Source organism: Parambassis ranga, chromosome 1 (genome assembly GCF_900634625.1).
Source record: "Parambassis ranga chromosome 1, fParRan2.1, whole genome shotgun sequence".
Taxonomy (NCBI): domain Eukaryota; kingdom Metazoa; phylum Chordata; class Actinopteri; family Ambassidae; genus Parambassis; species Parambassis ranga.
The window spans coordinates 17345241-17368918 of NC_041022.1; the positions used below are offsets into that span (position 1 = coordinate 17345241).

The window sequence follows — 23678 nt, forward strand, 5'->3', positions numbered from 1 at the left end:
CCAGTAAGATTTCTTCACAGCGTGTCTGTACTGGGAGGAAAAAAGTCAGTATTTGTGAATGTAAAACCCATGAATTGAAGAGCAAACATTTTTCTGGCCATTTTTTTTGCCACGGGTAGTAGCAGCAGCAGCAGCTCTCCACACAGTCCACGCAGGCTTAAATAATTTATCTCTTCTTGCTCTCCCTCGATCTTGTGTTCTCTCTCGCGCTCTCTCTCTCTCCATGTTGCCCCCCCCTCCTCCATTCCTCTTAGCACTTGCTTCATTTGTTTGCTTTGAGGAGCTAAATCTTGTTTGCGCGTATTAATAAGTCAAGGCGGATTATGCCCCCACCGCCGCGGCCCCTGAAGCGTCGTAGCCCCTCTCTGCTTACACTGTATTTGTGGCTGGGTGGCTCTGTTTGCAGAATGCTTTTCTCCGATCCACTACCACCCCCCACCACCCCCCTCCCCATACCAGAGAGGCAGAGTGCGCTAGGCTAATTAGATTAATTCCGATGCCTGTAATGATTGCTCGCCATCTATTTTTAATGACTGGTGCATATCAAAGAATAGTAAAGCATGCTACCAGCAAAGCCTGCTCCCAGTCCCCCCAGCGTGTCAGACACAGTCAGGGGCACTGGCTTAGAGTTGGAGTCTTGGCAATATTGCCATTATGTGTGTGTGCATACATTTGTGTCACTGTGGGCTAAGAAGGAACATGTGTTCAGCTTGGCCTCTGCCTGGCCTCCTAAGAAAAGAAAACAAATCGACAAATATGTAAATTACCATCCAATCTGTGATGTGACATGTGATTCCAGCTTGTTGCAGAACTGCATCACGTAAACAGCCTTATTACCTTTATTTTGCCTCATCTTGTTTTCCCTGTTTTGCATCTTTTTGGCTTGAAGAAAATCAAAAAGATAAACAAAGCCTTATATTGTCATGAGCATTAAGTCATGGCTTACACCTTAGCCATCCCGGAGCAAGTGTGTTCATCACCCCTCTTTATGCATTTGAGATGTTGCTCATCTTTAATAGATAGATCTAAGTCTCTTCCCTCTTTCTTCACCCCTCTGTCTCTTGGCCCTGTAAAAAGGGAGTATAAATATTTGAGAGGCGAACAGTTCAAAAGTGGGGAAAAAGAGGGCGTTTAGCGTAGTTATTTGGAAACACAAACGTGAAATGAGAGAAGAGGAAAGGAGGGATAAAAGGAAAAAAAGGCGCAAGATCATGAAGCAAAGAACCAGAAGTCATTCAGAAGTAACTCTTTTTTAAATATCTCTTCTTCTTCTTCTTCTGTTCCTCTAACACACTGAATAAATAGGTGTGACTTACAGCTCACATACACACGCAGGGTAGATTTCCATAAAATATTAAAGGAGGTGTTTCCTGTAATTATAGCACTGTTTGCCTCTGCCTCAAAGCCTGATCTGTAATTAAACAGGATTGCACACGCATATGCCAAGGTAAAGCACGCACAAACACCTCCCACACACAGACACACACACCCTCACACACTCACAAACTAAGCATGGTGCAGACGTAACCACTGTAATTCATCCTCTACATAACACATGCTCAAATTTGTACACACACACACATGCGCACACTCAATGGACTCATTCATAGACAAGTGGTCAAACTCATTGAGCCTTGAGCAAACACACACCTTCCACTTCATCACACACATTTTTATCTCACTCCCACAAGGAAGAAACCAGGAGTCTGTAAAATGGTATCTTTCCCAGACACCCTATTGTGATGTTATCTCCATAACTATCCATATATTGATCCGCCTCCCTCTTCTCTCCTCTTTAAATCTTTCTTCATCTGCCCCCCTTCCTCTCCCCTACTCACCCACCTAGCCCTTATCTAATCTGGCTCTGCCACTAATGGCAGCCATTCCCAGCCATGAACAAGTGCCATAATGTGCTCTGGTAAGCCGTTATGATGTGAAATGACCCTATTGATTGGCTTGCATCCCCACTGACAAAAAAGAAGTGGCGGCAGTCACTTATTACTGTTAATGAGCTGTGGGATGGGCCCTAAGTAGCATGTCGTACGTGCACGCACTCACAACGGCATACGTGTGAATTCAGATGCACACATGCATGCTTTGCATAATTGTACAGGCATTACTCCTACCTGTCTGTGTCCCGCCACATTTTGGCTCGTTAGCGATGGGAGGTCCCACAGTGTGGGCCGGTGACGAGCTTTTAATGGCTGCCACTTGGCATTGTCATGTCGCGTTTTCGATGACTGTTGCATCTGTTTCTTTTTTTGCATCTGTTGTACACACCTGGTGTCTCTGTAATGAACAAAGCAAAACAGTGCCACTTAGTCTGACAAATGATACAAGCGTTAGCGTTCTGAGTAAAGCATGTCGAAGCACGGGGGCCCAGATGTGAGCTGATGTAGGCAGGAGCTGTAGCAGCGGTAAGTGTAATAATGGGCAAAAACAAAACTGGGAGGTTTGGTTAGACAGCAGTGTGTCAAGGCCACAGGCATAGATCTGTGCTGCACAGACAGAGGCAGGGTGTGTACGCCAAGCTGCTTTATGAATGAGGAATCTTCTTCTTGCTTATGTGTGCATATGTACGCGGCATGTTTTCCAAGCTGGCAGCGCCTCCCGGGAATAATCCATGGGACACATCCAATCAGACACAGTGCATGTGCGACACATGTTTTTTTATTCAATCTTCTTGTCTTTTCATCTTCCGCCACCACCAGAACGCTTCCTGCTATTTTCTTCCCAGCTCAGTACAAACGAATAACAGATGTGAAGGCTGGAACATATACTCCCCCCCTACCCTTCCCCTCGTCCTGTGCTGTGACTAGTCTGTGACAACCTTTGCACTCTCACTCTCTCCCTCTTTCCCAATCTTTTGTTTCCCTGCCCATCCCTTGTCCGCTATGTGGGGACAAGAAGCTGCACCCATCTCCCACCCGCTGTCTGTGGGACCTGGATAACTTATGTGCAGCAGGGTGTTGTTACGCAGTGAATCAGAGACTCATTTATGGGAATGACAAGACAAGATGGCTGTGTCATCCAGTGAGACACATCACTTATTTCCATGGAAGTTAGAGGAGGAACAGCTGAACTGAATTTAGAGTAATAGCTTCAAATTCTTATTACTAAGGCTTTGTTAAAATCAAGATGTGTGGTTTGTTAAAAATAATTTTTGTATGATATGTTGGATAAAATGCAAAATATATTTTTTTTAATAAATAGGAAGTTTATTAATCACGTGGCTTTTTTAAAAAAATCAAATCTTCACTTCAATAAATCAATGGCATATCAATGTGGCACACCTGGGAAAAAAAATGCATTTATGCAAGGCTGCAGCTAGAGCTGAGGATATAGTGGGGTGTCTGGGAAGAGTCAATATTTTCATATGTAAGCCTGTGAAATTAATGACCTAATATCTGCAATGAGAAAGCTTGTTTTACAGGCATAATCCTCTCCCTGTTTCTTGGGAAGACAGGAGCAACAGAATCAATGAAGGTTTAGGCTCTGGGAAATTATAACAGTGTACGCAAACACATACATGGACACACACGAAGGACAACAAGCATGTATAGATGTATAATGCTATTGCAAGTATGTACATATTTTTTTATTTGATTGCACAAAACTATAAATTAATTAATAATTTACTTTACTTTACTTACTTTACATAGTGAAAACACATGTTGAAGGGATGATCATTGATTCTTTTGTAATATGTTCCAGGTCACAAACTTTGAGAATTCGTTCTCAAATTATGGAGCAGGCTCATTTATTTAGAGATTGTGCGACCTGTGCACATGTAACCCTTACCAAAGTTTATTGGTCACAATACCAGGAAAGACAGAGGCTTTTTTGCATTGAGCGCAGCACACTAGTTTCCTGCACACACACACATAAAAGACACACTCACACAGTTAAGAATTAAAATGTCATTACTTAGCTGGAACGGAGGAGCTCAACAAGACAGAGGAGACAGGGAAAAAAGGAGAATAAGGGAGACCAAAATGGTACTTAATCCTTTCATTATCCAAATGAGTGAAAATCACGTCAATGAATCACGACAAAGCAGTACATCTGTCTCAAAATTAGCTCAACAATTACAGCAGGAATCTCATGAAAGCAGGGGCTGAGTGTGGCAATGGCTCACAGCCGTCAGAAGCCTTTTGATTCCATTTGGAGGAAAGACCTCAAAGGGCAGTTTGCTCTAGTGCCACCTGACCTTCTTTATCTGGCCTCTGACCTCTGAAGTAACTCGGGAACTGGACTGATAGCTGATTTGTTGGCTCGCCCAGCAGCCCAGAGACAGAGGGAAAAAGAGTATGTGTGTCTGAACTTCTCAGTATTTTGTATAGATCTTCATGACAATTACACACCCCTTCAATGACTTGTTGAACAGAGTTACGGCCTTGCAGCTTGCTGACCCTGCACTCGTGCAGTATGAATGCCAACACTATATCTGCACACCATGCTTTGGTATCCATTGAAGGACACAGTGGCAGAGGAAAATGGGAAGAATAGAGTGGTAGGGGGCATGTAGAGGACAATCATTAGGCTGCACAGAAGGAGGGTTGAGGGAAGACTGCTGGGTGTTCGAAGAAGCGAGCGGGAAGCTCAGCAGTCCCCGAGCATCTGGCAACGCGTCGCAGGGAGCCACGGTCCCTGTCATTAATAGTGATGAAATCATTTAAGCCATCAGGACTAAACGAGCCAGTTAAGAGACACTCAGCCCTACACTTCTGTCTGGAGACGGAGAGTCATTGCCCATGTGTGCCGCTGGCACTCACACAGAGAGAGGGAAAAAAGATGTGTGGCAGCTGAACATGTATTAAGACAGACTTTGTTATGTTATTTTTACACAGCTGTGATAGAATCTGAGGGTATTGGCCAATGATTATGTGGTGTAAACATATCTTAAACTGCATGCTCTTTAAAAAAGCGATCACATTTACTGTTACATGTTACTGTAGGAGAGAGTACAACAAAAGCCACAATTTCAAATTCAGCTTTCAGAAAGCATTTAGTTTGTGGCAACATCTGGCAACCATGAATGGCAGCAAACAGAAGGCAGATAAAATAACTGCAAAACCAAACATAGATGAAGAGCAAGTTAAACGACTGAGTATTAACTCAAAGTTACGAGTTAATACTTGCCATGTTTTTCTGTTTGTTTTAGTTAAACCCAAAGACCCTGAAAGAGCATCAGAAGCTCAGCACTAAATGAATAGACAGAGGCAAATGTCCCTGAAACAGCCGGAACAACAAATAGGTCAATTATCTAGTCCATGCATTACCTGTTCTGTACATTAACTCCGTGTTCTCCGCTGTTCTGTATGTGCATTAGTGCAGTGACTATGCTGCATTTGGTGCCACAGTTGGTGAAATCGAGCAACAAACTGTTGTTGATTGTTGGTGTGCCACAATTTACAAGAGATGTGCCACCGCCATTAGAGCTGTAGCGAGTGGAGAACCAAACCACTGGCTAAATCTGCCATGAAATGCTAGACTGCTGCAATAAAACCTGAGCATCTGCACCAAACTGGAAACAGATGAACCCCGTCAAGGATACATTGTGCTCTTTTCCCCTCCTTGTTTCCTACGGGGCTGCTGCTTTTCTCTGGGTGAGTGGTGAGAATTTTTTTTTTCTGCATAATTATGTTATGTTGATGTGCATACAGTGTGTGCAGCATATGCCTATCACGTGTGTGCGTGTGAGAGTGTGCAGACCGGCTTGTTGGTCTTTGTGTGTATCATGTTATGGCCTACACAAGTACTGAGGCCACAAAGGAAATCCATTGCCAACAACAGCACAGCTACTGGCAAGGAGCCATACCACCCCAGAGGCTTATGGGATAGGGTTTACAACCAGAGACGGCGTGTAGGAGGGTGAAATCTGTAAGGGTCACCCTGTGTTATGCTGCGTGTCCAGTTATTCTTCAGAAAACTGTCCTACAATTCCAAGTTTCTCGCATTTCTCAGTGAGTTTCATCTTGTACATGTGGAGATAAAAAGCTCGGCCTATAGCCTGCTCCACACTCCTTGTACAAATCAGGCTATTAATACCGAGCATTACACTGATGTAGAGCAGAGTGCCACAGATTTATAGACTACATTATAAGTCAGATGAGAACATTACAGTGCTTATTGTGAATTAGGGCAGGGACTCTCTGCCTTGTTTGCTCCCGCGGAGAGGGTGCGATATCCTCTTACTTGCTCAGACCCCTCACTCAGAAGGGACAAGTGTGCTTTTTCCATCTCAGTCCCAGACAACTTCTTTCCAGTATGTTGGCTTTTCGTTATATAATGACATCTGATCACTGCAAGGCCGTGCCGGATGGCTGGTTACACTATACAGACGTACAATGCTGATTGGTTTATTAGCCTTATAAACATAATGATGTGCTGTGTTTGCCTTTTTGGCAAAGCAGGCTAAAGTTGCTGTAAGAAGGCAGGATTATTATTCCTCTTTCTTATTCTCCTGGCGGCTCAGCTAGATGATGTGTTATGTTCATGGTAATTCATCCGAGTCAGTGTTAATAGTCGACATACATTTTCTGGTGGCAGAATGTAGAATTTGAACCCAAAGCTAGAAACAACCTCTGCTCACCGCCAACACCGCTCTTTCTCCCTCTCTCCTTTGTCTTGTCATCCTTTTCTTTCTCTTCTCTCCAGCGAGCTCCTGCGCTGCCTTCCGTCAGTGGCGGTGCCATTTATTGACAGGGCAGTACATTCTAGACATATCTTGGGGATTAAGTTGCAAATTTAAGCAATGGGAAAATCAATGGGTTCCTCTTTTAATTCATGAGAAAGGCTGTCACTGTGAAAAAACAGTAGGGAGATGTGGCTGTTTAGATCACATTCATCTAGGGAGAAGCAGACGAAGAAGGAGGAGGAGAGAGTGAGGACAGCATCCTTTAAATCTCTTCATCCAATGAGGGCATGGTTCATAGAGGCTTGCCAAAGATTAAACCACTAAAGAAGAAAAAAGATCCTTTGTTTTCACCTTTATCAGTGCAGTTTGTTAAACTGGTCTTTAAGAGGCTGATGACTGATTATTTGAATGTGACTGAGTGTTCATTTTTCTTTATCGGAAAACAATGTGCTCTGGTTTCTTCCGAGATTGTGTTTCTTGTCATTTAAGTTCATGTCGAAACACTAGTAGTCAGCAGTGTCGGGAGAGACTGCTGCAAAAGGTTGTACCTGGCCTGTCAGCCAATAAAAACAAGTATCTGCCTAAACAGATGTGTAACTTTACTCTTGCCAGGATTTTTTTTCACATAAGAAGTCATCTGGCACTTTTTGTTAAAATTAAACTTTTGCCACCAGAAAACAAGACCAGCGACTTTATAAGATGGGTGATGGAAGAGACGTCGCCACACAAGTCACCAACTTCCTGAACATTCTGGCAAACATTCAGTAAAGTCATCAGATCCCCGTGCTTTATGACTCCTCTAAACCAGTGGCATCCATCCCCAGGTTACACTGTGATACTGTGTATCCCCTGCTGACTTGGGGGAATTTGATTTTTTTTAATGAACGGCTCAATATCTAATTCATTAAAGTGGCTGTTTTATTTGATGCATTTTCCTTACTCCAGCTGAAGAGAGAAAGCCTGGGGATAAGGGAGATGGTCCTGTTGATGAATGTCCAGTTGAGCACTGCATATACACACACAGACACACACACAAGCCAACGAGTCTGTGCCTGCATGTGCCCCTCGCAGAGACTCAGGGGGCTTTGGCTGATTGTGACTCCTCTCTGCAGGGGCTGAGAGTTTTACTCTGTTTGACTGCTGAAAGACGGGCACTGTAATTGGCCTTGTGCGCATTTTCTTTCTCCCTCATCATTAGAGGCAGGCCAAAAGGCAAGCTTAACAATTGGTGTGGGGCACACTGCCAGTGCTGTCTCTAAATCTCTGAGCATCTATCTGACAGTAAAAAAGCATAAGGAGACACGTTAGGCCTTAGTGCCGTATTAAAAATATGGCCCATGGCTCTGCTTTGTATGTGTATGTATCCTCTGCTACTCTGTAATTAGCATGTCTCTTATGTACAGCTCTGTGGTCTCCTCTGATCAACTGTCTGATCAGAGATCACACTCTTTTGACACACTAGTAGCAACAGATAGAGGAGACACAGCAACCTGAGATTTAAGAGAAACATACATTGCATAATATAAAAAACAGTGAATCTGATATACAGTAGTTTGGAGGCCCCGAGGAGAAAAAGCATAGAGAGGAAAGGTGTAGCAAAGTGAAACAGAGCGCCTTGGTGAAATTTGAAGGGGTCAGAGAAGGAGTGGAAGAGGCTCCCTGGCGGAGCCCTGGAGGGGGGGGGCAGCTGGGAATGTGTCAGGTGCCTGAGCTGCGCTCTGCGCTGGGCAGTGTTGTTGTTACACCGAGGGCAGCGCCACAAGTCCGAAAGTATTGATTTCCCGCCTTGTCAAGAGGCAGAGAACTGTCATGTGGAGAGCACTGACCTTGGTACACACACTAAGACAACTATTCCCCCCGGCCCCCCATGGCACAGAGAGGAGAGAAGAGAGAGGAGCAGATGCAAGACACAGCAGCAGCATCAAGCAACAAACAACAACGAGCTACCAAGTCTCCTGCGAGGGGGGCGGAGGAGGAGGAAGAAGAGAGAGAGGAGGTGAGCTTGAGAGGAAGAAAAGAAAGAAAAGGAGAGAATAAAAGTAGGTACAGGAAGCAAGAGAGAGAGAGAGAGAGAGGAGCTAACAGTCAAAGCCAGGGCCAGTTCCCCTGAGTTGTCAGTGGGCAGCCCAGTGTCTGGTTATCACGCTGTTTGAAATGACAATGGCTTGACTTGTATTTTCCTCCTGAGACCTAACTCAGATCTATAAACCAGAGGGAGGGGAGGGAAGGGAGGAAGGAGGGGTGGGTTAGAAGACCCAAGAAAAGAAAAAGCTGGTCAGAAAAGAAGAGTCTGGCAGAAGGAAAAGCCTGACATGAAGAAAAGTGAGTGAGAAAAGGAGTTGGAGACGGGCTCCTTCTGTCTCTGTATCGCTGCTGTACTTGTAGCCTTTGAGATCTACAGAGAGAGACGGAGAGGAAGGAAGAGAAATAAGGCAGCAGCTCAAGTGAAATGTTTTTCATGTGGAAGCTCCGTCAGGATTTGACAACAAAAAGGGCTCCCTGTCACCTGCAGCTACACGGCGGGGCTCATCCCCAGTTGCAGCGCAGCGAGACAGACAGAGAAAACACAGCCTACAAAGAGCTCTCTCCCTGGGTTAGATCAGGGTGACAGACACTTAAGAGACACAGCTTTAGTCACACATCTCTTCCCTCAGATCAGGGCATTTTGCTAACAAGCTCAGCAGCAAGTTCCCTCTCTCTCTCTCTCTCTCTCTCTCTTCTACACTGAGGCTCATGAAAAAAGGCCACTTTTTCATGATGAAGAGTTATGCACAGAGTTGCAAGGGAATCTATTCACAAAGTCTCGCTTTTAGTGAAACTGAGAGGAGCCGGGCCCTAATTGAATTAGCTGGCTTATTAGTGTTTGACATTGTAAGCTTGGCTATAAGTAAGGAAGTGGGGACTTTGGGAAGTGGATTTTAAAGAGCAAGTGTTGGTTTTGGTTCTAATTTTACACTCTCCTGACACACATTATTCCCCTTAGCTGCAGTTAGGCCCAGATATGGTAATGCTAATAATACGTGTGCACGAGTGGCTTGATTACCAAGCCTGGGAAGCATGGTCGGTCGTCTCTGTAAACCCAGTGGCTACAGCCTTGTCCAGCCCCGTCAGGGGTGGAGATGATCATTTATGGATGAAGCAGAAAGTTTTGATAAGAAAAAATACATCAGAAGGACAAAGGGTGTCAGACAAAAGGATGTTTGATGACAACTGCGATCCATTGTTCCAGAGAATATAACAACATGCAGCCTTCTCTATCTGTCTGCCCTTGTATCGCATCATATCTTTTAGGGCAAAAACAGATTAAGCACACCTTTTGGCCATAACACTGTAGCAGCCTTGATACTGATTTTTGCCTCTGTTAGTCTGCCTTAATTTAGTCAAATCTAATTGCTAATTACTTGCTTTCATTATCTCAGTGTGTTAAATCCAAGGGCTTTAGCAGTATTATCTTTAGAAAGAAAGAAAGAATCTTTGATCAAGATTAACAACATATACTCTCATTCTCTCTGTGGAAAGATACACAGACACACGCACACACACATCCACCGGCCTGCATGCACAAACTTAATGAATCTGTTTCATCTGTCTTCTTCACTTTCTCTCTCTGTGCGGTCGATATTCACCTCCCTGTATCACGAAAATACAATTTCTAAAAAGTACTACGACTCCGTGCTTTTGGGGAAGTGTATTAACCGTTAAGACTTTACAAGCAAAAGTTCTGATACGCATCTGGCCAGGAAAGTGTTAAAAATTACTGGGGCTGCACTTAACATCTTAATCTTGCCTCATGTTGATTGTCGGCTTCCTCTGGGAGCAGCCATGCGGTTTTTGCCACATTACTCAGTGCTCTAAACATTTTTAAAAAAACACAAACATTAGCATTCATTGCACCTCCCCAAAAATACAGAACGACAACTGGCGGCAAACAAATTAATAAGCCTCTACAATTAGCTCTTGTTCTCAGTGGAACCATTATGGATGTTGCTACGCAAAACGTGCCACTTGAGGTAATGACAGATTGAGCTAAAAGGAGCTACTTCACCACTCAGTCAGCTCTCTGTGGGGGTATCACACCGTTTGTGTCAGTAAGGCCAGTGGACCCCCTTCAGCCTGTCCGGGTGCCAGAGGGCCTGATGCCAAGCAAGTGCCCCAGCTGACACATGATAAACTTGGCGACAGGTGACCAAAGTGAAGCGGGGAGTTCTTCACATTCCAGACGTGCTTGCAAGTAATGACATGCCAACAGGGCATAAATCCAGCAGGAAAGAAATAACAGGTCAACACTCTGGTGTCAACAGGTATGATGAAATATGGGAGCATTAAGGTTAGACGGTTTGATCTTTGCTTCGGTGAAAATGCCAGTGTGTTCAGTCTGACTGCAGGGAGGGAAGTCAGAAACATCAAGAGTATTATACAGCTAACATTTGACTAGAATAAAATATTATTACCAATATTAACAATATACTATATAGACCCACTCAGCCAGAGACTGCAGGAGCACACATCCTCTATTCATTTCCATCCTCGCTCTTCTCTGCACATTTTTCCCCTCCTTTCTTGTATTTATCCCATGTATTCCCCACAGCCCATGATATACTGGAAATGCCTGGTTAAGTGCTGTTCTGACATTAGCAGAGTGTAGTCACAGCATTTGGCCTGGGGACAAATGCTAGAAAGGCCCTATAAATATGGATGCCACCCTCCCCCTTCGGCTCCCTGATGAGTTTGCATGTGTCTGTGTGTGTTTGTGTCTGGGTGGCATGCCGTTTCCTCTGTCACACCATGTCCCCACTGTTTATTTACTCACACTGACAGAGATATACCCGCTCGCTGATGTTGCTCTCCACCTACGCCTGCTAACCAAGTGCCAAAGAGCTTGCTAATGCCCCGGCTCCTCCTGTAAATAATGCATCCGCCAGTGCCAGGCAGCCAGCTAGCGCCACAGCCCCAGCTGTCTGAGCGATTTTATAGTCTGATAAATCTGTTAGTCTGTGTGTCACTCTCATTCTGCTTGTGTGTATATGTGCGTGTGATAGCAAGGGTCATTGTCACCTGCTAATACATCCCAGTGCGTCACACAAGGAGAGCTCAGCACTGCGTGAACATGTTGCCGGCCAAGTCAGGCGTCCTGTGCACCCGCCGCTGCCACCAGCGCTGCAGAGGCCCTGTGAGTGCCCCGTGGCAGCACTGATGCCAGCACGTGCAGAGCTGCAGGGAGGGTCCCTGTGGGGAGGAAGTGGGCCATTAGTACAGTCCTTGCCCCACCGTTTTACTCCACTTCAGTACACATCACACAGGGCCGCCCTCTACTAACTATCTAACACATGCTAATTAGACTAGCGACAGAGCCTGTTTCTCCTTGCGTTGGGAGCACATGTGTAACTGTAGAGCAGAGCTGGCTGAGAGGACACAGCCAGGGACTGATGCTTCATTAAGTTTTCTTTTATGGACTTCAAATAAATGTGGAATGTAGCACAGTAGCTTTCTCATAGAGTAGCCTGAAAAATATGACTGATGGGACCAGAGTGAGTCTTTTAAGTAGTGAAAAGGAGGTCAGAGTTCAGTCTTATCGCACTCACTTTTTTGTGTGCTCTTTACCTTCTTAGTAGTGTGTCGTCTGCACTCCAGACCAACTCGCCTTTCCTACGTCTTCATTTTCTGGAAACAAGAACAACCACAGCCTTAATGAAACTTAATGATGATAGTCATAACACAACAATAATCCAGTGGTCTGGAAAACTAATCAATGCGTCTTCTCTCCTTCCCCCTAATGACCTGTGAAAACAAAGCAATAAAAAGGCGGCGCGTGTTTATTTTGGCCAAAGCAACAGGCTGATAAGGCAGGCTGGTTGATTAGTGCAGAGCAACGCCAAGACGGTCACAAAGATCAGGACACACACACAAAGCTAATGTCACTACACGAGGTGAAGATATGTGAGTGTGTGTCAGTCTGAAAGCAGTTTTTTTTCAAAGTGTGTTTAGTAAAATGCAGTCATACAGCTGGCTTCAGATCATTTCCCGGTCAGAACCCACACATTGTCTTCCTCCAGTCAGTGGTACAAGTTTGTCATCCCAGCAGTACAATGACAAACACATGTTGTTTCCCCTGACGTCTTTGTGAAGTGGCTGACTAACATAAGCTTTCTTTTTTTAATCATTCTTCTGGTCTTTTGGTCTCAGGTTCAGTCCTCCCAGACTCTGGCCCTGTACCACAAATCATTGTGGTATGCTGCGTGCAGCTTTAAAAGACAAGTGTGCCTCAAACGTAGTACAAAAAATTACTTTTCCTAAAATTTCAGGAAGAAATACAAAACCTGGGAAACATTTGATTTTAACAATCTTTTTTTTCAGTATGTAGGAAAGTGTGGTTCTTTTAATTAGTTAAGCACAGCTAGAAAAAATAATATTTTGCTTCCATGGTATAAAAGGGAAAAAAAATCTCTATGCTTGTGGAAACTAGATAGTGTCACATGTGCTCATGTGTCTCACCCTTCTATAAGGGGGTTTACTTTATCTGCATCCTGCTTCCCTTCAACATACACGATTTAACAGTGTAAATCATGATGTGTACATGAGGAGAAGACCACCTTCACATCATTCTCCAGGGTCCAAACCAAATACATGTCATGCATACGATATGAGGACACACATCATGTCTGAAATTCCCCGAATTAAAATTATTTAACAACCGCTGTAATGAATGTATTTCTTATTCCCTGGTCAGATCCTACAAATACCCAAACACACAACACACTTCACATGACAACATGGGAGATCACTGTCAGGTGGATTACATGAAATGATGGGGGTGATGTGTCTTTTTTTTTTTTTTTTTTTTTTCTCGCGCTTGCTGGAGAGCCTGGTGTCCTGATTAAAAATTTCAGCTCCACTGCCTTTCTAATTAATTAGCGAGGCCACTCAGAGGAGCGCTGTGGACCAATTAGTCTCTAGCAAGCCGATGATGCCTATCGCTACAACATCACTGTACAGCTGTCGCTCCTTGCTCTGAGGATGGCTGGGGATGGACCCTCAGGTGCTCGCACAGGTTCAAACAGCAGCATGCATGCATAGAGCACCAGATGCATAATAGTAATGACAGAGAAAAAAGAAAGAGGAAAAATATAATATAAAGAATATAATCAGTAGCAACAATATGTCACTAAATGTTGGAATCGAAACAGTTCTTGTAAACAGTGACCGAGGCCGCTGGTTTGAAAGGAGACTCAATATGTTTGCTAGAGGACTCTTCATTAGTCTATCTTTATCTATATTTGAGTATTTAGTTAAAGACAAATTAAATAATATAAACTAATAAATCCAGTCCTACTAAATATTCAGTGGAATTGACTTTTTTTTAAACAATGAATTCTGTTCAAAATATCTGATTTGAAATTTTAAAGTGTTAAAAAAATGCACAGCAATAATGTGGAGTGCAGTGAAAGAAAAACAATAAAAGTTAAACATCAGATTACAAAAAGTTAAAAACACCCAAATTTAAAAACTAAATTGTAGCTGTCAATATTTAGGCTTATCTTTTCATTCTGATTACAAGCTGAACACAAAAGCAGTTGAAGTACGATGGAAGTCTGTCAGTGAATTGAGCCTGTGTGCTGACCACAGGGCTGGGCGGGGAGGTGTCTGCATTTCTTTAGAGGGGCGGCAGAGTTTGCTGACTTTGTGAGAACGGACTAGTTATAAGACCAAGGAAGCTCATTTCCACTTCAAGGGGTCACGTCTGAAACATGGCATCAGCAGGGCTCTCTGTTAGTTCTTGCGCTCGCTTGCTGTACAGTGCACTCTCGTGTCTGTGTGTGTGTGTGTGTATGCTAATAGATGTACATGCACACGATCTGATCATCTCACTGATGCTGTTAATGTCTCCACATCGCTTCTTTGCCAAAGTCTAATGTTTATTCGTAGTTGAGGAAAATGCGCTGATACTGTTTTTCTTCAAGACTGAAAAACAGCCAAAAGCTAAAGAAAAAAAAAATGTCAAACTTCAAAGATCCCTGTGGTGGTGGTGGTGGGTACACACTAATGAACACATCACACACACACACTTAACGTCCTGCAAATTTCTACTACAACTTTCATTACAAAGTGGATTCTAGATTGGCATGTTTAAGAATAAAAAAAAAATGTGCGTGGGTGTGTTTGTCTCAGCACACACACACACACACACACACGAGTCACTTTGCAAGCACAAACAGTCAATACCTTAGTGGCTGATTAGTATGAGAAGAGGGGATGAATATTGGAGAAGGACTCTCAAGAGCCGCCCATGAAACATGGAGTGGATGTCAAAGCATTTTGTTCCCATCTCGTTCATTAGCCCCAACTCAGGCTGCTGGACGCTCGCAGTTCATTCACAATCACACAAAGACAAAAGAAAAAAAAAGGCACACGCTGCAAACAACACCGCTGGAAACAGTTGTAGTTATTAGATCGGCATGTCTGACATTTTGTCGACATAAGTAATTAATTTAGCCTTTCTATTGGGAAAGTCCAAAGAGCCCAATTAACATGGTTAATATTGCTGCATCGTGTAAAAACACTTTTTTAATACAGAGGGAATATTCAAATGACTCGCCTTCATTATTCAAATGTATAAGCAGAGTCATCACTGGGGAAAGAGATAAGATGGGATTCAAACTCACAGGAACAAGAAAATGATAATCAATCTTTTATTTCTGCCAAGCAATCAGATAAAAAGCATATGTACTTTTTCCATTGTTGTGTTTGTGTCATCTCACATCTGACCACTAGAAAGTCCAATTACTGATAATTATTTAATTGGTTTTTTTTTGTCGTCTGCAAAAAGGGGTTGATGTTTAAATGTAGGTTGAGACAAAGAGGATTGTTTTGCACTTGGTCCAGTGCACATGCTCAGACAGGAGGCCAGGCCAAGACTCTCTCTGACTTGCCAAATCCCACAGCTTTGTAAGCAACGTACTGCTAACCAGACAAATAATATTCTTAATTTAGGGAGTGAAAATGTAAAGGCTGGGAGCAGGAGTGAGGGACATTTTATAGTTTATTTGAATGTGTTTTTTATAGATTGCTATTGTGGGTGCTGTGTTTTCTATTTTCACGCTCGTTGGGGTGTTTGTTTTCGAGTGAATTCAGAGGGCCCCACTACTGCAAGGCCCCGGCTCTTGGCTCTACTCTCCCACTCGTATAGCTATAACAAAGTCAATATTACAAAGAGGTAACACATGTCGAGGTATGCTTCAGCCCTGCCCCGGTGCTGTGATCCTGGTTTAGGACACACACACACACTCACACTGAACACACATACACTGTGTAAAAGAATGCATGCCTCCAATGATAGACTGCCTACCTCCATGAAGAAAATGTATCACACTTTCTTTTTTTATCTCTTTGCAAATTTGTTCTCTGGTTGAAGCTGGTATTTTCTCACATGTGAAATTGTTCACGGTATTAAAGTGTAAAATGAAAGGTAAAATGTAAAGTACTTGTTGGTGTTTGTGCGCTCACATAAATTTGGAGTGTGTGTGAGTGTGTGTGTGTGTGCATGTGAGGGCCAGTTTGTTTTGTTTTTCCCTTACTTCAGCACATCTGAGAGAGCTTTTCTGGAACTCCTGAGCCCTGTCCAAACAAAGATGGCTGAAAGTGAGGGATGGAAGGGGAGGTGGATCAGGGTGTGCATGTGTGTGTGTGTCTATGTGTGTGATTTTTCAAGTAAGCTGGGACCAGAAGGGCCTTGCGAAAAACCAAGAGGAGGGAGAGAAAACCGAGCTCCTGAGAAAGGCAGCTGGAAACACGGAGACTTGTGGTCTCCCCCCCTCAACACACACACACGCATGCACCCCCACCCCCCCCATTTTCTCTCCCTCCTGGTCCAGCTGCACTCAGATGTGTCTGCATGCCCCCCCCACCCCAAAAATTTCCTCCCCACCATCGTCCCTGCACTCCAAAACTCAATGCCACTGCCAAGGGGAGAGAGAAAGAACGAGAGTGTCGCAGCTGGTAATACTTACAGCGGTAAAGGCATGAGATTCATTAGGCCAGGGCCCGCGTGTTTTGTGCTGAGTGCCGACCGTGTTATTGTTAGGATGTGGTAAAATTATAAATATGGACGGGGTGAGGGGGATTTAGGGAGGGGGGGGGGTTGCAGGAATCTAAGTGGTAGGGTTGGAGAGGAGAGGGTGCGAGGAGAAACACGCCACTCATTAACTCCTCTGCCACACTCTTGTTTCTCGTGATTGGGTGGCAATAAAAAAGTCTGTCACAATTTGTCAAAGTTAATGACTCAATGGCACACGAGCACTCAAGGGCTGGAAGACACGCTAACATATGTCAAATTAGTCAATAGCTTTATAATTGCAGAAATAAGGATCCTGGATTTTGCCAAATGAAGTGGACCTAGAGGGTCCTGGGAGGGAATTTGCAATTTGTCAGGTTGATTGTGAAATGGCAATCACTGAGGTTTGGCGCTGCATTCCTTGTACAATTATGAGTTTCTTTCTTCCCTTTGCTTTCTTTCCTTCCCCTCCTTCCACCTGTTTAAGCTGTGTCTTCTCTGTGACCTGGAACAGTGTCTAGCCTCCACTTCAGCCCCTCTATCTGTGAACTTTGTAAGACTGATAAAGACTAAGACATCCAGATGGACTTTCCTTTGGTCTACCGGCCCCCTTTCACACACACACACACACAGAGAGAGAGACTCTTCACTCCCTAACTGTGTGGCTTTGGGAGTGACACACTTGTCATTGCAGTAATGTAGCTATTGGTTAAGTCCTCCTTCCCTCCCCTCTCCTTCTGTCTGTATCTCTGTCTCGTGTCCCGTTCCTCTGTGTCATTTGAGACTGTTAATACTAATGGAAGTTTCAGCTTTTTCTTGGAGAGTTGTATTTAAAGCAGGAACTACACATCTGAATCAGGAGCAGTCTTCTTGCTATGCTGGCTGAGGTAAAAGATTGCACAAATCTTTAACAACTGATATTTTTGTTTTCTAGTTGCTGTTCTTATCGCTTTTGGTGATATTTTTAATTTGAGTTGCAAATAATCAGAAAAGTTCATTTCTGTCCTGTTCAGCATAGATTTGCATTTCCACAGCTGCTGCGTGTGCAGGCCCAGGTGTTTACAAGTAAACCACTGCTGCTGACACACTGTTTGAAGAAAAATCTGAGGAAAGAAACAAATATTATTGCCCAGTCGTGTGTCTTGAAAACCAGCCAATCCGTCTACAGTAGTGTTCCGTTTAAAAAACATATACATAATTTGGAGATTGCTTACACACAATTAGTGCATGCTTTTTTACATTAAAAATGGTCAAAGAAAATAAAGAGCTATTGGCAAGATTAAATCTAGGAGCTCTTCCAAGATTTCTCTGGCTGGGAGCGAGTTTGAGTAGGGGAATTCACTGCATGGGTGCGTGAGAGTGTGTGTGTGTGTGCGAGTGTACACATGGTTTCATGAGAGGGAATGTGGGAGTGTGTGTGGGCGCCTGGATGTGTGTAGTTCAGGAGGTAGTTCTGGAGGTAGTCCCACCCTGTAGACTAGTGTGATGACTAAATGTCAATTTGGGGGAGTCTCTGCAGTGCTGGCCTCTTGTCGTCACACTGCTGTGTGTGTGTGTGTGTGTGTCCGGTCGCCCCCACCAACCAGTGATCACCATGGAGATGTCCACTCACAGAGAGGGGTCAGTAATATGTCTGGGCTCTGACTAATACTTTCTGTTTGTGTTAGGGTGTTGATGGGGAGGAAAGTAAAGAGCAAACAGTGTTGGTCATCTTATCTCCCCTCTATTTTCACCAGCCAGACCCCCCTCTGCAGTCCTACTTTTTCTCTCTCACTCGAACACGTGTCTTCATGGCCGCAATGTGTGGTCACTCCCTCAAGTCTCTAGACAGAAATGATGTTTCCGTCACTGTGAGATTTGCATTCTGCGAGGGGCAATCAGTGGGCCAGGAAGTGCAGGTGTCAAGTCAGACGGAGTTGTCCTTGTCTGTCGCACGTCGCTCCCTCTGATAGGCTAAAGGTCAGAGCAGATCTTGTGTATATTGACGACAACTGCCTCTATTTCTTTTCCTTTCCTGCCCACACAATAGCCAATGATAAGGAATGTGTGTTTGAACTATAGAAAGCCTGGTAGGTAGGTAGCACAGTCATTTTAGATTTGTATGTTATTGCTTAAACAACAGTAAATTTGAATTATCATTATTATTATAAATGAATGTGGATTACTAAATTATCTTATAAATCAGTTCTGAAGATTTTATATCACTGTTATAACTGCTTGGAAACATACACCAATGTTTTACCTTTACCAGTACTGAATGTCATCAACTAGTACTTAATATTATTTTAAAAAAAGCATAATAAATAACAATCTGAATTTTTTAGTAAACATATGGACATTTGCTTGCTAAAGATCTTTCATATTTGGTTCCTAAAAACATTAAAAACATCAACAGAGCTGAACAATATATGGAAAATATAACCATACTTATTTTTGCAATGCAATGACAGACTGTATGTTCTCTGTTGATTACACTGATTGTCAGGTTTATTAGAAATCAAAAAAGCAAGTTCAGTATGTTTCTCTATTTTGCCGTATTAGGCTTTTTACATACATTGTGATACTGACACAGTACTTGACATAATATTTGTACATTTAAGTTGTCTTTCAGAAGAACGCTGGAGTAGCACCATCTTTTGCAGAGTAATTTCTTAGTTCCCTGCCTCTCCTCATTAGCTTTCCTCTGCCGACTCCACCTTTGCTGCAACAACTCTTGCTCACCTTCCCAGTACACCAGCTTGCCTGACCCCCTCCAAACGGATCCTCCTGTTCCCCTGCTATCTCACTTCTCTACCTTTTTGCCAACTTTCCATTCGCCTTCTCCCTCTCCCTGCCTCCCCGTGCACCCTTCTTTGAACCTGGCCTTGTGTCTGTGGACCCAGAGGTCTGTCACTGGGCAGATGGTTTGATCTCTGGCTGGGGAAATGCTTTGAGGAGAGCTGAGAGGGGGCCAGGGGCCTGGACTGAGGGGGCCTCTGCATGGACCTGCTGTCTACACAAAAGATGGGAGAAACTGCTGCTCCCTTGATGCTTAGGTATTTGAACTGACAGTGTACAGTAGTCCAGTGTTAACAGTGTGGTACCTCTCCACCTCCATCCATACAGGCTACACTAACTGAGAGCATGCCATATGATAGCGAGATCACAGGGGTTGTTTCTCTGGTCCACTATTGTGTTATTACACTCTCTCTTCCTCTCTGTTTCACAATATCAAAGCCAGCTGGGGTCCTTTATCCGTCCACTCCATAAACAAGCACGACCGTGCAGAAGTACAATCACGACTGTTTATCATGCAAGTGAGTCAGACTGAAGGTTTCATCATCTATCTGATTTGACCGTTTTGGGGTGGTGCTCATCACATGTAGGCTCACTTTGTGTGACTGTGTCAGTCCACAAATGTTTTTACTCCACTGGGTGCGTGCTTGACTCTGCAGTAATCACGTGGGTGTTGTGTCAGTGTATGTGAAGGAATGCAGAGCTCTGGTCAAAGCTGAGACTGGACATCATCTGGAATGACAGTGGCTGACAGATGTCATTAGTCAGAATTCAGCTGTTCAGACTGTGGAACCACTGACTGATGATTCTTACCAATAACAACTACATTATATTTTTAGACAGCTGTACCACATTTTGTTAATGTGTTCACAACCTGTGAGCCACAGATACTTATTTCCTCTACCCCTGTCACTTCTACAGCCAAAGTTTAACCAAAGTGTAAACTTTTCATTCTCTGGTACAGCAAACTCTAATGCTGCAACAGCAAGACAAATTTTGCTGCAGTGAAAGCAGGTGACGGCAAAGTGCAGCATAACTGCGAGGCCCTGCCAAACATCTGAAAGTTATGCCTCCCAGACACAATATGTTTCCAGAACAATGAGGTTCAGATGCACTGCATTGTTCACTTGTCTTTGTTAAATGTTTATTTACCTCGCTCACTTCATTTCCAAACTTCAATTTCAAATTTGGCCTCTTTTTAACTTCAGACTAAGTAGTTTACAGTATGTCACATAGACACCTTTAAAAAGGGCTAAATCCAAACATTATAATGGCTTTTTGTATATATTTGATCAGATTTGAGGTACACATACTGATTGACAATAAAATCTGTCAGGTGCATGCAAACAACAGGCATGGCTGCTTCCATGTGTTTGACTTAAAGACAGGACAGAAAAGAAAGGAAGAAAAAAACAGTGCTGAGGTCCCAGGTCTTTACATGAATACATGAAAACACATGCTTCTCTTCTCCTTCTGTAATCCACCAGGGACTCACGCCCCATTTGGTTCCCATTAGCATAGCTCTGGTCGCTCTGCCCCGTGTCAAAGCCCAGACGCACAGCTGCACAAAGGACAGGGACCTCTGGCTGTATGACTGCCAGTCGCTGAGCTCTGAACGAGAACTGACATGGAGGACGGGGCTTATGCTGTGGGGATTTCAGCGGGAAAACACTCTTCTCTGTGGAGTACAGTGTGTCCCTGTATAGTATAGTGGTGTTTTAAACATAAGTCAGAACACAAGTGATTAATCGTTGTTTATTTTGTTCCACTTTGTAAGGCAAGAAAGCCCTGTTTCAAGTCAAATCCAATGTATAAAATCAAACAAGCAGAGATTAGCTTTGGCATGAGATATTTGCTCCCTTGTATTTTGTGGCATGCTGTGTCTTGACTACAAAGACTTTCTTTATTCGGCGTGTTTTATTTGTCACCTGTTTCCAATATGGACATTGTGAAGTCCTGATCTATCTGACAGAGTCAGGGCCTCGCTTTATGACACGCAAAGCTGCTGTGCCTCTTTTCCTCCACACGTTGGCTGCACATTTCTGGCAGGAAATTGACAGCATTTCAGCAGCTAACTCATGGATGAGATAATATCTTGTGGGTGGAATAGAGGACAAGATGCTCCCAGTGTTTTACAGTGACCCTAAGCAGAGACAAATTTAAATCTGAAGCTGCTGCTGCAAAGTCTCACACACATGCACACAGATGCGCACGTACACACAGGGTTTTCATTTAAATCTCGGCTTTGCTTAACTCACCAAACAAGAAATGTGGTCTGTGGCTGTGTGTTGAACATGGTAAAGGTTTCAATTAAAGTAGGAGGAACAATACCCACCCCAGCATCCAACAGCTGTCTGGGTTGGCTCTATTGTATGCTGTCTAGGAGAGGATACGGAGAGGCTGAAACAGATGAGGCAACTGGTGTTTTAGTGGTGTTTTTTGGTGGCGTATAGTTACAGTGCGGGTCTTAAAAAATGACAGGGTAGTAATACAGTTGTACAGGATATTAGTTTAGGATCACCAACACTTCTATGGTTTCACAGAGGCCAAAGCAGCGTCTTTGTTGACCTCTAAATGCATTGACAATGTAGCCTTTCTCCCCCACACTCTCTGTTTAACATTATCTTGGATCTGACTACAAAAGTCCGAGCTGAAGCCATCAGCTCCTCTTTCCTGCAGCTCCTCAGTCCATCTGTCCCACTAACAGTCTTTTAATTGAGAGTCCTCCCCTGTCTGATGCTGGCCATTGCTGACTGTCAGTGTTTATACAATTGGGCTGGGACAGGGACTGTGAGCCAAGCAAAACATCCATGAAACATCAAGCCTCCAGCTAAACAAAACCCAGCAGTGAGACACACACACACACACACAAGCCAGATAAGGGCTTAAAAAAAGATGCTTTTCAAATGCAGCTAGGTTAAGTTGTTGACTATGACGGTAACGTGGCAGCTGTGAGAGAGGCTTGGCTGTGGTCTAATTGTTACAGTATTGTGGGATTTTCTTAACATGATTTTCTAGTAATTTGAAAAGTCTCTTCCTATCCTTTTACTCACCATCGTCCTCTTTAGTTGTGAGCCAAAGAGGAAACCCTGGCGAGACACTAGCACAGTGACTAATGTTGTGTATCTGGCCGGAGCCTCAGATAACACAACCTCCTCCCCCGGCCTGCTGTGACAAATATGTGCGAGTGTGACGGTGGGATCCGGGCCCAAGCCTGTCCCCGACCCAGCCCAGGCCAGACACAGGTTAAACCACGGCCAAATGCAACCCAGAAGCAGAAATCTGAGTACGTGAGAATCCTGAGAAGTCTTGGTAATTTTGTCTTTCTTGTTTCCTCTGACACGCCGCACACACAGACACTCACATCTTTGATGGAGCTGTGTTTGATGGCCATCTTTGACACATCCGTCTACTGCCTCTCTTTAGTCTGTAACCTTTTATCTCATAGCGTATCATCAACTTTGATGCTGTCATATCACAAACACTTGTTCTTCCCTTTCTGACTGAATGTGGAACAATGCACAAATTAATACTAAGAAATAACAGGCACAGACTGTCTCCTCCCTTCCCCTTTCTCCCGTCAGTTGCTGCTTTAATGCTTCTTAATGCTGTTGTCTGCTTAATGGGCCAGATATGAGAGGTGCTGCTAGCCAGCGTATTAAGGCAGTGATTAGAGGGCGCCTTGTCACAGCAGCAGCCCTGCAGACAGTGGCACGCTCTAATTGCCGTATTAGACGCCCCTTAACTATCTTGTCAGCTGTCAGACCCCAGTCCGTAAACAGCAGAGGTGCATTTGATATTTCCATTTGTTTATTTCCGTCTTTTGCTGTTAGCGCTGCTGCACAGAGAGGTAATTAGAAAGGGCCTGTGTTGTGTGACATCACTGTGCTAAATTTGGGTGTGTTTCTTTATGATATGAGAGCTACATAGTGTTTTAAAAGAACTCTTCTGTGACAAAACAAAATCTGAAATCTAGATAGATAGCGTGTATAACATGACCAGGGCCATCACACCATTCACAGGAAGAGATCAGTAAAAATGTTTTGAATTTTGAAAATGGCAAAACAATGTCATTGTGTTGTTGTGTTTAATATGCAATAAAAACGATGGGAATGGGATAACAATATATTACATGGGTATCTGTGTCCATGAATTAAGACTGCTGACTGCATGTGAAAGTAAAGAGCAGACGTCCAAACTGACTTTTATCACAGA

General features: G+C 43.8%; 1 protein-coding gene across 6 annotated transcripts in view; it reads left to right on the forward strand.

Moving 5' to 3' along the window:
- The window catches only part of bnc2 (basonuclin zinc finger protein 2), a 139943-nt gene that overhangs the window by 74044 nt on the left and 42221 nt on the right, over positions 1–23678 (forward strand). The window contains exon 1 of one of the 6 annotated variants that reach the window (XM_028401780.1): positions 22695–22749. The exons of the other annotated variants lie outside the window; for them this stretch is intronic. The gene's annotated coding sequence lies outside the window, so the exon portion shown is untranslated. Of the gene's footprint in view, positions 1–22694; positions 22750–23678 lie in introns of those variants that run through there. 6 annotated transcript variants of the gene reach the window in all.